The following is a 15,015-nucleotide window of genomic DNA, read 5'->3' as shown; positions in this document are numbered from 1 at the left end:
GGGGGGGAGGGGGAGGCTTTAAGATGGTATCCCAATAATTAGATTCCATACATGAAAAAATATAATACATTTGTAATTTTTCTGTGTGTTGAATCTTATTATTGAGGGGTCAGCTTGCATTCAGGATTGTTTTGTATCTGAGCCAATATGGTAGTCTGTATCAGGTTTGTTATGTGATGTTATGTATTCATAGAGTGATGGCACAGGATGGGGAAGAGAAGTAGATTTCAAGGCAAAAATATATTATATCTTGAGTATTTTCTATACCTAAAGTTTTAGATCTAAACTGATTTTTCTGATACTTGATGCAACTGCATATATTGCCATTCAACTATTTTTGGAAGGTAAAATTTGTTACATAACTCAGAAAAGCACTAATATTAAAATCCTTGATGATGTTACTGCTTGTTATGTTTGGATTATAAACTTTTTGATTTAGGATGCTTGTCTGTCTGGCTGCTTTCCGAAGCATCTTGTGCAATTTTCAATGTTGTAAAAATATGTGTGGTAGTTTTGGTACTGTTGCTTAGAGTAAGCTGTGTCTGCTTCTTTCTCGGACCTGAGGAAGGGGTACCTTGTACCAAAAGTTTGTCTCCTACTTGGTCGAATAAAATAGGTCACCCACAAAAATCTTCCCCTCTCTCAAAAATATACGTGGTTCTATGCACGACCCATGAATATGTTGCTTTCTGGAAAGAGGATATAAATAAAGCATGAGACAGGTAATTGGGTATGTGAGTTAGAATCCTAGCTCTGCTATCATTTTGTGACTTTGGGCAAGTCACTTAACTATGTTGGTGCAGATTCCCCCATATATCAAATTTAAGAATTGTTTATTCCTTGATATTCATAAAGTGTGGTAAGATCATCAGGTGGGGTATCCAGTATAACTGCCAATTCTTTTTTAAAGACACTATTATTTATGTAAATTGTGGTACCATTGAAGAGTTTTAGCATAATGGGATCCTGGCCCATGACTAAGTGCTTCACAGATCAAGAACAAAAAATTTCTCTGACTCAGGCTGTAGGACTATTAGACTTTCTTTTCTAGTATCTAGGCTCTAACAAGGAAATTTTTCCCATTCTTCAGTGGATGGCGACCACCTTCTTTGTTATAAAATATATGGTAATACTTTACTATGTGAAGGAGTGAGGAAAATCACTTGTGTGAAGTAAGGGAAATGATTACATATTGACTTTTTCTCTGCCCCCAATAGAAGCATATGACTTGAATCATGCTAATTTTTATGCCGTGGAACTATTTGCCCAATTTCCTAATTAGATTGTTTCTATATGTTACAGTTGGTCATATAAGTATCTAACCACTTTCAAAATTTACAATGATCTTTGTTGATTGATTTACATTTATAGTGAATTCATCAGGTTGACTCTATATTGTGCACAGTAACATTTCCTTGATCAGTTGCCTTAGAGTTAAGTGTTACTTTGTCCGCATGTTAAGAGACTGTCATGTGATTGTTTCTCCCTAAGCCAGGTATACATTAAATATACCTGTGCATTGACCTTTTAAAAAAATCAGTTGAAGTAGAATTAATGCGGGCAGTGGAGGAGGTGAAAGGAGGAGATAATAGAGAAGAACTAGAGGGATTTTCTAAGTATTTTCTTATGCCAGTCCAGACAACTGGGATTTAGATCTTCCTGAAAGCAGATGGAGCTGGTAACACTGAGTTTTGGAGTGGCATCAGTCTCTACGTAGAAAAAGCTTTTTGGCTCAGAATCCAAAGCAGATCTGCTTTTACAGATTGCACTGTTGTGAAAGCCAACTTGTACAGCAGCTTTGGCCACAAACAAATAGAATTAAATGGCACAAATACACCAGTGAGTCAAGAAAGCCAGAGTTAACACTATGTTAAGGTTTAAGTGACATTGTATAAATAGTTGGCTTCTCTGACAGAAAAGAATATTCCCGTTTTCTACAGAAGTGAGGTAAAACAATGTAGTGAAAGCAGAGATGGATCCAAACTGAAAAATTCCTCTGTGGATTTGGAATTGGAAAGTGCCACAGTTTGGGGTTCATTCTGGCTCATCTTGGTTTAAGATAATGAGTCCCTTTCTATCTGTTTGTTTTTTTTTACAGTTGCTTTACAATTTTGGAAGGGTAGCAGCAAACAAATCATGCAGCAGCTGCAAAGTGCCTTTAAGGTCACCAGTACTTATCTCACTTTATGTCTTTATTAAAAAGAATAACTTCAGTCAAGTGATGCTTCCACAGTGTACAGAAAATGTGTGCCTGCTGATTCTGGCCAATGCAAATTTGATTTGTCAAAATTCATGTCAAGTTATCCTGATCTGTCAGTTCATGGCAAAGCTAGAGAGAAAGACAGACTTGCCTTAACAGCTGGCAGAACAGGCTGGAAACTGTGTCCTCAAGGACTGAGCTTTCACCAAGGAAAGTTCAGTAGGGGACCTTAAAGAGCTACATTTGCAGCCCACATTGTATTGCTTTTTGGCATAACATGGAATTTCAGCAGAGGCAGGGTAAACAGTGTAAAATACTGTGTTTTGGTAGAAGAGGGCATTGTGAGCGAGGTGATTGCTGTGGCAGCTGTCCAGGGAAACTGGAGGCTATTCTATATGGGAACGAGATGGTTTCCAATGGTATAATTATTTATTTTGTCTCTCTTCATTTGTAATCAGCTCCTCTCTTTCCTTAACAGGACTTCACTTAATAAGACAAGCAAGTAAAACCTCATTAAGGAGAGAAAAGAATTCATTACCAGCATATAATACTTGTGAAATGCCACCCTCCAACACAGGACCTTTGTTACAGCAATGCTCTTTTGATTATGTTAAATACTATCATTTTGTTTCCTTCCTCTTTCACTAACACAGCATATGTACATGATTGCTAGGGACAGAATGTTCCCAGAAATGCAGTATTTGAATCAAAAGAGGATTTAAATGAGGGGAAGAGGGGTGGTATTGAGGGATCTGTGTAAGGAAGCATGCTTTGCTTTTGAAAATTTCTTTCAGTATTTTTGGTAATGTTAAAGACGTATTAAACTTTACTCCTATCCACTGAGATTGAAATAAGGGACAAAGAGAAAGTGTAGTGATTTGCCACACTCACTAAAATAAAGAGGTTTTCATTACTGCACAACTATTTTATATCTTGTAGTATTACACTTTGAGTTTTGAGCTTCTCAAAACTTATTGTTCAATTCTCAAAATTCATTCACTCCTTAAGTAAGTTGGATAAAAATATGCAAGTGTTGGTAATAATTTGGTAGTAAATTTATAGTTAAAATGGCATTTAGATTTACAATAAATCGCTCCATTTCATATTGTAAAAATATATATTAGAGTCATTTATAGATGTTATGTTTTTCTAGATTTAATCTGGACTACAGCCATCACTATATAGATGTGGACATCTGTACTCTGCATTAAAATTGACTCCAATCCAAATGAATTAATCCTCATTCTCACTGAAGGAGGATTAAAAGTTAATGCAGACTCGGGCAGTCCAAATCAGGCTATTTAAACTGTATTTATTAACACGTATGTAGGGCTTTGCTTGTAGGAAAAACAGTCCTTAGGCACTTAGATAAGCATTCTTTAGGGATGCAGATCAGCATCAGTCCCCTCAAGGGGAACTCATTTGGATTTTTGCAACACAACAGAGGCTATGAGGCACAAAGTAACGCCTTTACAAAATCAGATGTGCCAACAACACCTTACCTATGACTAAGTATCAGTTTCCTGACGAAAATTCCAGTCCTGTCCAAACATGTGTACTACTGGTCTGTGAAGGAGGCGGCAAACCCCGTTGATTATCTGAAATTTGATTCAAATTATGTGATGCAAATCAGTTAACATGGTTTAGAAAATGGTGAACACATCAACAAAAGGCCTAGGTGTCCAAGTGAGTGATACTAGGTACTATAGCACTGATCCAAAGCTACGGAAATAATTCCTATTGGTGTCATTGGGCTTTTGATAAGGTCCTTTACTTGTTCTTTTTTTCTATATAATTTTTTAGTAAAATGTTTGCTAAAATTTTCAGGAGAAACATATTAGCATATTAACTTCCCTTGTTTGTGTGTTATTTGTTTGGGTTTGTATAGCCAAATAACCATAGTCCCTGTACACCGTCATCTCTGTCCCCAAATATCTTTGTATAATATACCCCAAATGTCTGCCCTCTCCCCAAAGAACCTTGTCTGCCTATACTGTCTCCCACACACCACAGATGCATGCACACACATGTACACTTTCCCTTGGTTCTGGACTGCATTTGAAAGCATGAGAATAGTTTGCCTTATTCAGGATAACCTAATTGAGCTATTGGTACTAGCAGTATTCTCTTAACTGACCCATGGGCCTCTTTGTGGCCAGAAGTTGGCTCACTCAGGAAGCATGAACTTTAATTCTCCCCTTGCCCCTTTTGCTCTCTCAGACCCTATTACATAAGGACTTGTAGAGGCAGAGAGCTGAAAGTCAACTTGGCAGAAACCCCACTTTCATCACTAGTGCAGAATCAGTTGCTTCCTTTGACAAAACCACCTGAGATATGGTCTTTCAGGTTCCAGGCAGTAGATAAGGCACTGTTTGTACCAGCCTCACAAAAACAACTGCAATTATGTTTTTGGTGCAAAAAAGCTAAAAAAAAAACAACCCCAAAATCAAAACCTAACTTAAAGCTATTATGAAGGCTCCTTTGTGGTTCAGTTATTCATACTGAGAATTATACTTAAAGCAAGAATGAAATCTTCCTCTTTCATACCTTTCCTGAACATGGTCCACAACTGTTCACCAAGGATCGGTTCCCAGAAGCTTACTCACAAGTATCATCCACAGGCTGACTGGGCTTTCCTCTGGAGACAGGCAGTTCATGGTGGGTCAGCAAGTTTCCAGAGAGAACCCCACCTCTCTGCCTGGTCAGTTACTCATATGTTCCCCCAAGATGGCCCACCCCTCCCTTTCCTCATGAGGACCTTTTTATACACCCGTTGTGCCCTTATCACTAAGTTCCCACCAGGAGCAGCCCCATTGGCTGATACCTGGTGCTTCCTCATGACATCGCCTCCAGGTGAGGGAACTAGTCACATGACCTGTAGTGGCAGGAAACTTGAGACAAAGGGAGCAGGTCTCCTCTCCCTTAGGAATGTCTCCAGCCCAGGTCTCCTGACTGACCAACCAGTATTATGAAGAAACCCAGGAAATACAGGGGGCACCTGGTTTGTCCCAAGTAGGAGGTAGAGACGGGGATTCCTCCACACAGTACACTAAAACCAGTTTGAGATAAACCGGGTTGAATGTAGTGTCAGACTTAACTGATTTGGGTCAAATCAGTTTATGTAATGTCTGTCCCAGATTCCTTACTGGTTTAAGATAAACCAGAATCCCCCAGCATGCTCTCTGGGCTGGGCGGGACTCTCTGCTCCACAGCAAAGCTGGGCCCTGCCCCTGCTTCCTGGCCGCAGCTCCGCAGAGACTGCATGCTGCTCCTGCCCTCACCCCACACCCCACCTCTGCTAAGCAGGAATTCCCCCCTCCTCTCTGCCTTGCTGAGTGGTGCCTTTGTATTAGCTAGCTGGCTATGGTCTGTGCTGTGGCAGACTCAACAGATAGGTGGTAATGTCCCACTGTTGTTTTCTTAATGGGGTGATAAACACTGTTATTAATTCCCTGCTGGGCTCAGAGCATCCTGCCAGGGCCTGGCCACACCCCCTCAGCTCAGCTCTGTGGAAGGGATGTGTGAGCTGCTGTAGCATTCCCCACCCCCGGGCCTTCTAGTCTGAGCCACTGCAGGCATGTGCCTGCATTTTCTCAGTCCAGAGGGAATGTCTGTGAACTTGCAAACCAGTTCAGCCTAGCCAGGTTAGACTAATCTGCAAAGATGGAATCAATTCAGGCTCAGGCTTTTCGAATGTCTGTCCCTAGCTCTAGACTCCTGTGCTGTGCTCCTCCTGTGTATATGCCTCTGTCTTTCTGAATGTAGAGAAGGAAAGAGGAGCTGAATGTGGAGCAGTAATGTTGGGATTGGAGATGAGAGGGACTGTTATAATGGGGTAAATGGAGAAGGGGCAGAAGTAGCACCAGAGATCCGACTTTCCTGTGGGGCTTTTTTTTCAGACAGAAATTGCAGACTGATAAACCATCGGAGTTTCTATCCTCCTTTTAATCCTGCTTCTCACATCAGAGAACAAGAATGAAGAGTAGGGTTGTGCTGACTATCTGTGCTTTCTTCTGTTTTTATCATTACATACATTAAAACTTTGTTGTGCGTCATGGTGATTAAAAAGTAACAATATACAGTATCCCAGTAGGATGCACTTGCTTGTGGAAACAGACTTCATATCAACAGTATGCTGCTAGCTGCTCAAAGTACCTGAAGCTTTTTTTCACATAATAAAGTCCAGGGTATTTGCTAGTTTAAAGAATCAAGCTCCAATAAACCTCAGTGCACTGGTACTACTGTCCTGTAACTACAAAATGCACTGAAAGATAAGCATTGCCAGCCTTTTCGGATAAAGATGCACATATTGTTAGCTCATGTTACCGTCAAAATAATTAGCTTTTTGTGGTTAAGGTTTTAAGAGTCCCAGGCTGATAGTGATATGGAAAGTGTAGGGATATTGCTGTATTGCTACCTGAAGGTGACTTCTAGTGAGAAGTAAATTGGACTTCTGGGTGAGTGCCACTTTAGAAGCCGATGATAAGAGACCCAGGGCTCCAATTATAAGTGTAAAAGTATATCTTCCAAGATGGATAATCTAAAAGACTTGGTATATTACAGATAAAATGCAATCACTTGTATATCTGTCTCCAAGGCTGTCACATTACTCTTTTGACTAACTACTATATTTCTAGGGTAAATAGAGAGGTTCTTGATCATCTTATTTGAATGAACCTTCTCAGAGAGATGGTAGTCGGGTAGACAACTGTTGTATGAAGAGGAAATTGATGTTTATGTCTCCTTCCTCTTAGCTTATTTTTTTTCTGAGCTACATGATGAATGTAAATGTGCCGCCTTTTGAAGTTGTCTGCAACAGTGTAAGTTATTGTAACCTTGACACTATCTTTAAATAATGTATTTATCAATTGGGGATTGTCTCTTTTCTTTAACCTACAAATTTTTAGATACTTTGTAAGATCTCTGAGATTCAGCAGTCCCAATTGTTATGTTTTTTAATTAATTGCCAAGTGAGAGAACTGACCTTATGGTGAGGTAACATATATTGCATACTTAAAAAATGGATGAGTGAAATTGTAGGATGAATGTAGGTAAAAAGTATAGATGTCATTTGTGTTGTATAGATTTCAAGACTAAAGACATTGTAAGGAATTTGATGACTTGATGGGGGCAGGGGAAAAGGCTTCTTGAATCTTTAGTTCATTTGGTGCTTTTTGTTATAAATTGAGACTCAAAGTCTTTGGGACAGAGAGTGTCATCTTACACCATTATCTGTATCTGGCTTATTTGCATATTTATTTACATATCAAAAAATATGCAAATATGTCATCTTATTCACTTTACATGACTCACCATAACTCTTCAATAATTGAGAACTGGGTCACACCCCCCCACAGCAGCACCAGGAGGGGAACAGATTCTTCCCCCTGCTGGAGTTCTGGACCCCTAATTCTCTCTCTGTTCAGGGCCCTGCAAAGTCTTAATTGGCCTCTGGTGTCTAGTCATTAGCATGTGAATGCTTGGAGATAGTGGGTTTTGTGCTTGCCTGGCAGGTACAGACTGGGGGTGAAAAGGAGCACCTCATCCACTCCTTTCTCATTCTGGGGCCTTGTTTGTTCTGTTGTCCAATCCCCACATCCCCTGACCCTCTTGGTGCCCCCCATGTGTCACATGCAGCTTGGTACCTCCTGCCTGCCAGTGATGTGTCCCCTGGTTCCATCCATTTTGGCTCTGGGGCTAGAGGTCAGGGAGAGGGGATTACCTTGGGATAACCAAGGGCAGAAAATAGCCTGCCTGTTCTTCATTTCTAGCTGTGACTTGGACCCTTGTATAGGAGGCTTGGGTATCATTCTGGGAACAAATGTGTGTGGGGTCAAATAGAGTTGGGGAAGTGGCCTGAAGGGGTAATCATTATACTTGTATTCTATATTATAGTAATACAGTGAATAGCACACAATTAGTAATATAATTCTATTGATTTCATAGTATGAATATTATATTAGGTTTTTAAATGGGGGGCTGCTAATAGTTGAAAACTTATGGAGGGGTTCCATGAGTTCAAAAACGGTTGAAAACCTTTGGTCTAGGTAAACAAAAATAACATGGCTAGGGAAAAATGATTTTCTCTGAGTAACTTCTGCTATTGGTATCTTCAGTGTGAATATAGGTGTGTATAAATGCCTGCAGACATGCACATTTTTAAATTTCTAGAACAAAATGTGGGTTTTGAAGGTTAGAATGCAAACAAGAAAATGAAAATATTCTCTTGTATTTTAGTGTAGAAAAAAAATCAACCATTGGAGTAGTGTCAAAGATGTGGTATGATACAGAATATCCTGGATATCTTTCTGTACTAGTGGTATCTGCCAGAACCTTTAGAAACAGTGGTACTTAAAGCCTGTGTAATACATATGGTCAAAGCAACAGCTTTTTCCAAGGACAATATGATTATGTGCTAAGTTTTAATGTTCTAAAATGATACAACTCTGGTTCATTTTCATTGGTTCATTACTATTCTGAACATTTGCTTCACTGAGTATTTTCCCTTGTTTTGGAAACAAAACAAAACAAATAGCTTAATGCAAATGACAGTGTAAATTTTCTTCCTTTCATTTAGTTGAAAATCTCCTCTTAGTTTATAACTTGCCTGTGTGGATTTTATATTTGCATAAATGTTTGACAGTGCTTCACTGTTAACACTTTCTTCCATAATCTAAGTTTTTTTGCAGAACTTGCTGCTTGTGAAGAACAATTCATAACTGAACATCATTCTACTATATTTACAGATGATTTTAGCACCACACCTCTTTTGATGACTAACTGCCATGTTGCTTACCAGTATAATGCTAAGGCCTTGTACCAGGGATTGGCAGTGTTTTTGGCCAGAGTGCAAAAAAACACCCCAACCTTGACCCATGCCTTAACTTGTCATGCCAGGGGCAGACAGTGGGGTAGCTGTGAGGGGCCTGATCCTTGCTGCTGGCAGTGGGTGCATGCACACCTCCAGGCAGATGGTGCATGAGAGGCTGAGGTTGTGTTGCCCTGGGCCTTTCCCCACTGTTCTCCCAGAGGTGCACATGCAGCTGCTGCTACCACAGAGCCCAGTACAGCTGTTTACAGCCTCCTGGTTGCCTGCCTGAGCTGGCCTGGGCTCTGGGCAGCTGCTACCTGCCATGGAGCCTGCATTGCTTGCAGCAGGGCTTGCAGCCTCCTGGCTGCCCAGAGTAAAAATAGCTGCTTCAGGAGAAAAATAACCTAAGAACAACCAGGGTTAAATCACTCCTGTGAGAGGTTCTCTTAGGAAAGTGAATGTCTGTACTTGCTGTGTCTTCTCTCAGAAGAGAAAATAGTCCTCCAGCATCCTCCTCCACCAGGGAGACAGTGTGTTGCACACTGGACTCTGTTGCTCCAACAGGGAGCAGAACACCCCTCCCCCCAAATCATAATTCCTCCACTATGTAGGAGGGAAACAGACTGAGCATGGGCAGACTGGGTCAGGCAGTTGGGGCTGCCCCATGCACTACTTCCATCTGGCACCAGGCAGACTAAGGGAGCCTGTGGAGTGCACTGATATGTGTGCGTGGTTCCCCCTGCTTTCCCCATCTGTACAGTGTCAACACTGCAAGCTTTCCACTCTTCCAGGCCTCATCATTTGAACATCTGTACGTGTGTTTCTGGGCAGGTTTTTCTATCAGGAGAACAAACCTGGAAGTCTTCTCTCAGATTATTTGAAGGTATACAGCCTAAAATACTACATAAGTCATTTTCTGTTTGTTCTTTCTTGCCTTAGATGTGTATCCATGATAAGGTTGATGGGGCAGATTTTCAAATTTACAAACGGTGAAAGCTAAAGGGAAATTAGACATTTAATCCCTGATGCACAAAGGAGTTTAGGTGTTGTGACACTGATCTTGGTCAGACTTATTTGAGACATCTGCTCCAGGAGTAGAATTCACAAGCCTGAGTTAGATGCCTAAGTTCACCTCCTTGCTATACCTAGGACTGCTGCTGTTCCTGGTCCTGGCTTGCCCAAGCTCATCAATTAGACAGAGAAGATGGCTTACAGGGGCATTTTTTGGAATCTAGGCCCCATCATGCAAGGCACTATATAAACACACAAAGGGACATGATTTCTGCCCTGAAGGATTTGTGTACAAGCTTGCCCTTGATCTCGCAGTTATACACACCCAGGTGGATGTGTATAACTTCTTGTTTCTCATAAACTGATTGCAAGGTCAGAGTCTGCTTGAACTTATTAAACTGTGTAATGAAACCATAATTTACATATATGAGTCCCTATAGATTTATCCTGTTAAAATAATAAATTTTCTTAGACTTGTAGAATTAGTGCAGCAGTATTATTGTGTATTGGATAGTGGGCCAACTTAATCTGATTCTCTGTTGTGATTTTTCAGTTTTAACACAATGCTTAGATAGATCTCTAGTTGAGCAGTAGGAAATCAGCAGGATTTGGTTCTGTCCTGAAAGTGAGGTTTACATTTTAAATAATGAAGAAAAGAGCTGCTGTAATGGTTGTCAACAAAAAATTGCTTCCTTTATTGCACTGTAGCCCACGCATGGAGACATTTAGTGCTGTTACACAAACTAATAAGAAGGAAAGTTCACTGCTTTATTCTATCTGTCTCATCAGAATTTTTTTGATAAATAAAGATGAAAGTGGCTTTGGGCACTTCTGAAGTATGTAACCAGTAATCCGCTGAGCAGAAAGGGAAAGAATTAAAATATTGTGAAAAGACTGGCTATTTGAATCTAATAAAAATGAACTTCTGTCTTGTATCCACTATAGTATAAGAGATAGTTGTTTTGATAACTGCTGTTACAAGATTTCATAATGTTATTGTGATGTTTTGCCAAAGTTAAGATGAAATCATGTAGTTGTGAAAGAAAGTCAACAGGTTCTAGCTACGATCTGGAAGGGGTGGATAGACCTATAAAGAGAGTCTGGTTTTGTACTTCAAAAGCAATGCCTTAATTAGCAATATAAGCAGCAATAGGTACCTCGTGGGTTGGCCTAAAAACAGGCATAAGGTAGAGTTGCAGCATGGTGTGACAAAAGTCCCTCTCTGCCAGAGCCAATGCTGCCGGACTGCAGTGCGGCGTGGGCAGTTTCCCTTTCACCAGTGCTTCCAGTGGCTAACTGGCACAGCACAGGGAGAGCCCCCCATTGCCAAATGTTGCGAGAACTACAGTTCTGCAGACTGTATCCAAAGGCTCTACGGGCAGTAGGTTGTTGACCCCTCCCTTAGGGATTAACTTGTTTGGGGAAGCATGAGCTCTCATAGACAACAACCTAAATTCAGGCAGAAGTATATTTTCTTATCTTTAATAGGAAAATACTGCTGTATTGCTATGTGCTCGTAACTGTGTGCCTTTAACAAATGCTTTACCAGAAATTAGTAGCTACAACAGCAAGGTTCATCAACAGCAGGAACAAAACATCTTTGTGTAATGTGTAAGTACTATTATATCAATTTCTAACTTCTCTGAGTGAATGTATTTTGAGATTTGGACACTCAAGTGCTGTAACACAGTTTATATGGAGATCCAGCCCTGCGGAGCGTGTGTTTGTTATTTTGCTTAAGATTACTGACTGATTGACCCTGATCATGAAGAAGAATAGGCCAGGAAGCCTTCAAGGGGGTGCTGTCATCACTGAAGTAATGTTGACTTAGTTATTAAGTCATTAAGGAGAGTCTTTATATAGTTATTAAGGAGAGTCTTGATATTTGTGTACCAGTGTGTCATTTCCAGTACTTTGAAGTTTGCCTTGAGGGTGATAGTCAAAGTCAAACTAAATGTGCTTCAGAAGTTTTTAATGTATGAGTGTAGTGGACAGTAGACAGCCTAATGCTTGAAGATGGGTGTTAAAGAGTAATTAACAGTATAGATCAGGAATATGAGAGCACATTTTTTTCTCTGTATGTTTGGTCAGTTCAAAAAGTCATCAATGTGGTGATAATATGTATTTTAGCCATCAACATGTTAGATAAGGCTTAAAGGTAAAAACTTCCTTACAGGACTCTTTACTTCATCCTATCTTTTGGTTCCATCTTCTTTATTAGAAGTTCAGTGTGTATGAGTATATACCAGTATTATATTTGCTGTATGCTTGGAGTTTGGTGCTCAGGACCTGAGTTGGGAACTGCATTCAGCTCTCTGTTTTAACTTCTTTACAACATTGGAGAGAGAGGGGGATAAGAAATAGTGGATTTAAATATTCCTTGCCTCTTATGTGGAGCCCATGAATAGGGATCTACTTAATTCCTGCTGAGGTGAGGGAAAAATTGTGGGCCACATGCGGTGGAATTTCACAGTCTTTTTGTGATGACCGTCCCACCAGTGATTTTCCCTGGCAGCTCTACACCTCTCCACTAATTGGCCAAAAAGTCTGCCCATTGTGTGGCCCCACCCCTCACCATTGATTGTCCGAACGGGCTGTCCATTGTGCAGCCCTGCTCCTCTATACTGATTAGTGGAGGGACTTGGCCACATGATGGACAGCCCTTGTGATGGACAGCCCACACCCTCGCTGCTGCCAATGAGCACCAAGGGTGTGGGAGGCAGCTGCCATCTTTGCTGCTCCTTTTCATGTTGGTGGCTTCCCCTTTCCTCCTCTCCAGTGGGCTGCAAGGATGGGCCCTAGGAGCCCTAAAGGTCACTGGCTCCCACTGGGGAGTCAGCATTTATTATTAGTAAGTTGTTTTTTTTTCCATTGGTGATTTCATGCCAAAATTATGGGGATCACCATTTTTGTGGGGTTCACAGAAACTATTTTTTTTCCCATGAAAAACATGAAATCACAAATAGGGTAGATTCCTACCTATGAAATAATGATATTTGCTTCTAGGCTGAAATATTTGGACACGTCTGCTATATGCTGTGATGCATGTGTATTGTCACTACCAGCATTTAAGGATCTTCTCTTGCTCCCAGTTGGAGCCTTGTCACTGGTTTAAAATAGGAGCTAGTTTGGGCACCAACATTTTAAAATATGTGATTTATATATTTTTTTTTAAACAGAAGAGCATTATTTTTCAACTTTTGCTAGAAATAATTATCTCAGTATTTTTTTAAGGAACTCTCATGTTCAGAGTTCACAAACCCATTTGAGTATCTTTAAGGCTCCAATTAGTGGCATTTTAAAGAAATAACATTTTCTTATGAGAGCTCACTAATATTCTGAACTTATTTCCCTAGGACCTGTCAATTATGTTCTGAAGCTTCATTTTAAAATGAATCTAACTACTGACATTCAGACTTTTGTGCTTTGTACTTTATTTGTAACTTGCCTGTGTTTTCATAGTGCATGTACTCAAGAACTGAGTTTAGCAGAAATCTGATGTTAATAAGCTCTCTGTGCTGTGCCCCTGACCTAGTTATATGAAATTGGAGTCAGAATGGAAAGAAAACACCTTTTTTTCAATTTTTGTTCTTTGCTGATAGAACCGTTTAAAATATCTGATCAAAAAGACTGTTAGCTGTGTTTTAAAAAGATAAAAACAGAAAATATTGATTAAAATTGTAGATTGTAGTAATAACTAATTTTTCAGAAAATTAATATATCAGCTTAGAAGAAAACCATTTTGTAAATGCAATAATTACTGCACTGAGCCAACCAAATGGTTATTTTTTTACTTTAATTTAAAAAATCTTATACCTACTAACCAAGCCCTTGGGAGGGTTTGGAACAACTGCTTAATACACTATGTTAATTTTTGAAAATAATAATATGGAAGCCTAAAACTAAACATATGCATATGAAGCAAGAGAATTGGGAGGAAGAGAGAGATTTAGAAAACACTGAAGGAAAAGAATCAATTTGCAGTTGCATTACTGTTATTCTGATCCTGTTTTTAATGATTTTCAAGCAAATAAGTAATACAGTAGAAAATTTATACGGGTGTATTACATTAGCCCCATTCATAATATGCTTGTAATAGTCATATATATCATAAGATAAGGCTCCAGTGTTACGCTAGTAGAACAATATATTGTATTTTAATAGACATGCAAATAGGATTAGAGATGTGGAGAATCATTACTGTTACATCTTTGAGCTGCTGTAAATAGTGGGAAAGTCCTTGTCTCTTGTGAGCTAGGCAGCCTGTTTTTTCTGCCAAAAGCTTTCATGTAGTAAGTCCTTATTAGAGCTAATCACAAGGGTTGTCTAGGACACTGGTATGCCTGCTCCTGTAATATTAAATAAGAAAAGAGCATCCCATATATTGAAATGTCTTTGTTCATCTTATTATAGACGCTGCTGTTTTTTGCCATGCAGTAGATGAAGCTTTGAAACTTCCTCACTGAATGCTTTCTCTTCCTATCCCACAATGGAAAGGTCTGATTACCAAAATATTTGTGGCTTCACTTTTGTATGTCAAACATATCATCGCCATGTAGATAAACCTACATCTTGATTTCTTTTGATAGTGAGTGAAGGAATCCATTTTTTCCCTTTTCAATTCATATATAAATGTTTTTTAAAAGGTACAATTTTTGTAAAAATACAACACTTTTACAGATTTGCTAGCTGCTTTGTAGGGCTGTGAGAAATTTTGTCAGCCATTTCATTTTGGAGGTGTTTCAGCCCATTTCGGTGCCCAAAACACTGAATCCAAAATGAAACGGTAGGCTCCGAAACATCTCCAAAATGAAATGCAACCATCCAAAACATTTTGGATGTTTCAGAATGTTTTGGAGGTGACCCCTGGGAATAGTTAAGCACAGCCCCTCAGCCATCCTTTTAAAGTACTGGGAGGCTGAGGCCAGGTGGGGGATGGGGCCAAGCAGGGCAGCCATGGGAGCTTCTCCCACAGTTCCCATCACTGGGACAG

The sequence above is a fragment of the Alligator sinensis genome, unplaced genomic scaffold (assembly GCF_000455745.1).
Source record: "Alligator sinensis unplaced genomic scaffold, ASM45574v1 scaffold465_1, whole genome shotgun sequence".
In the NCBI taxonomy this organism is placed as follows: domain Eukaryota; kingdom Metazoa; phylum Chordata; order Crocodylia; family Alligatoridae; genus Alligator; species Alligator sinensis.
Note: the sequence above shows the minus strand (reverse complement) of the source record.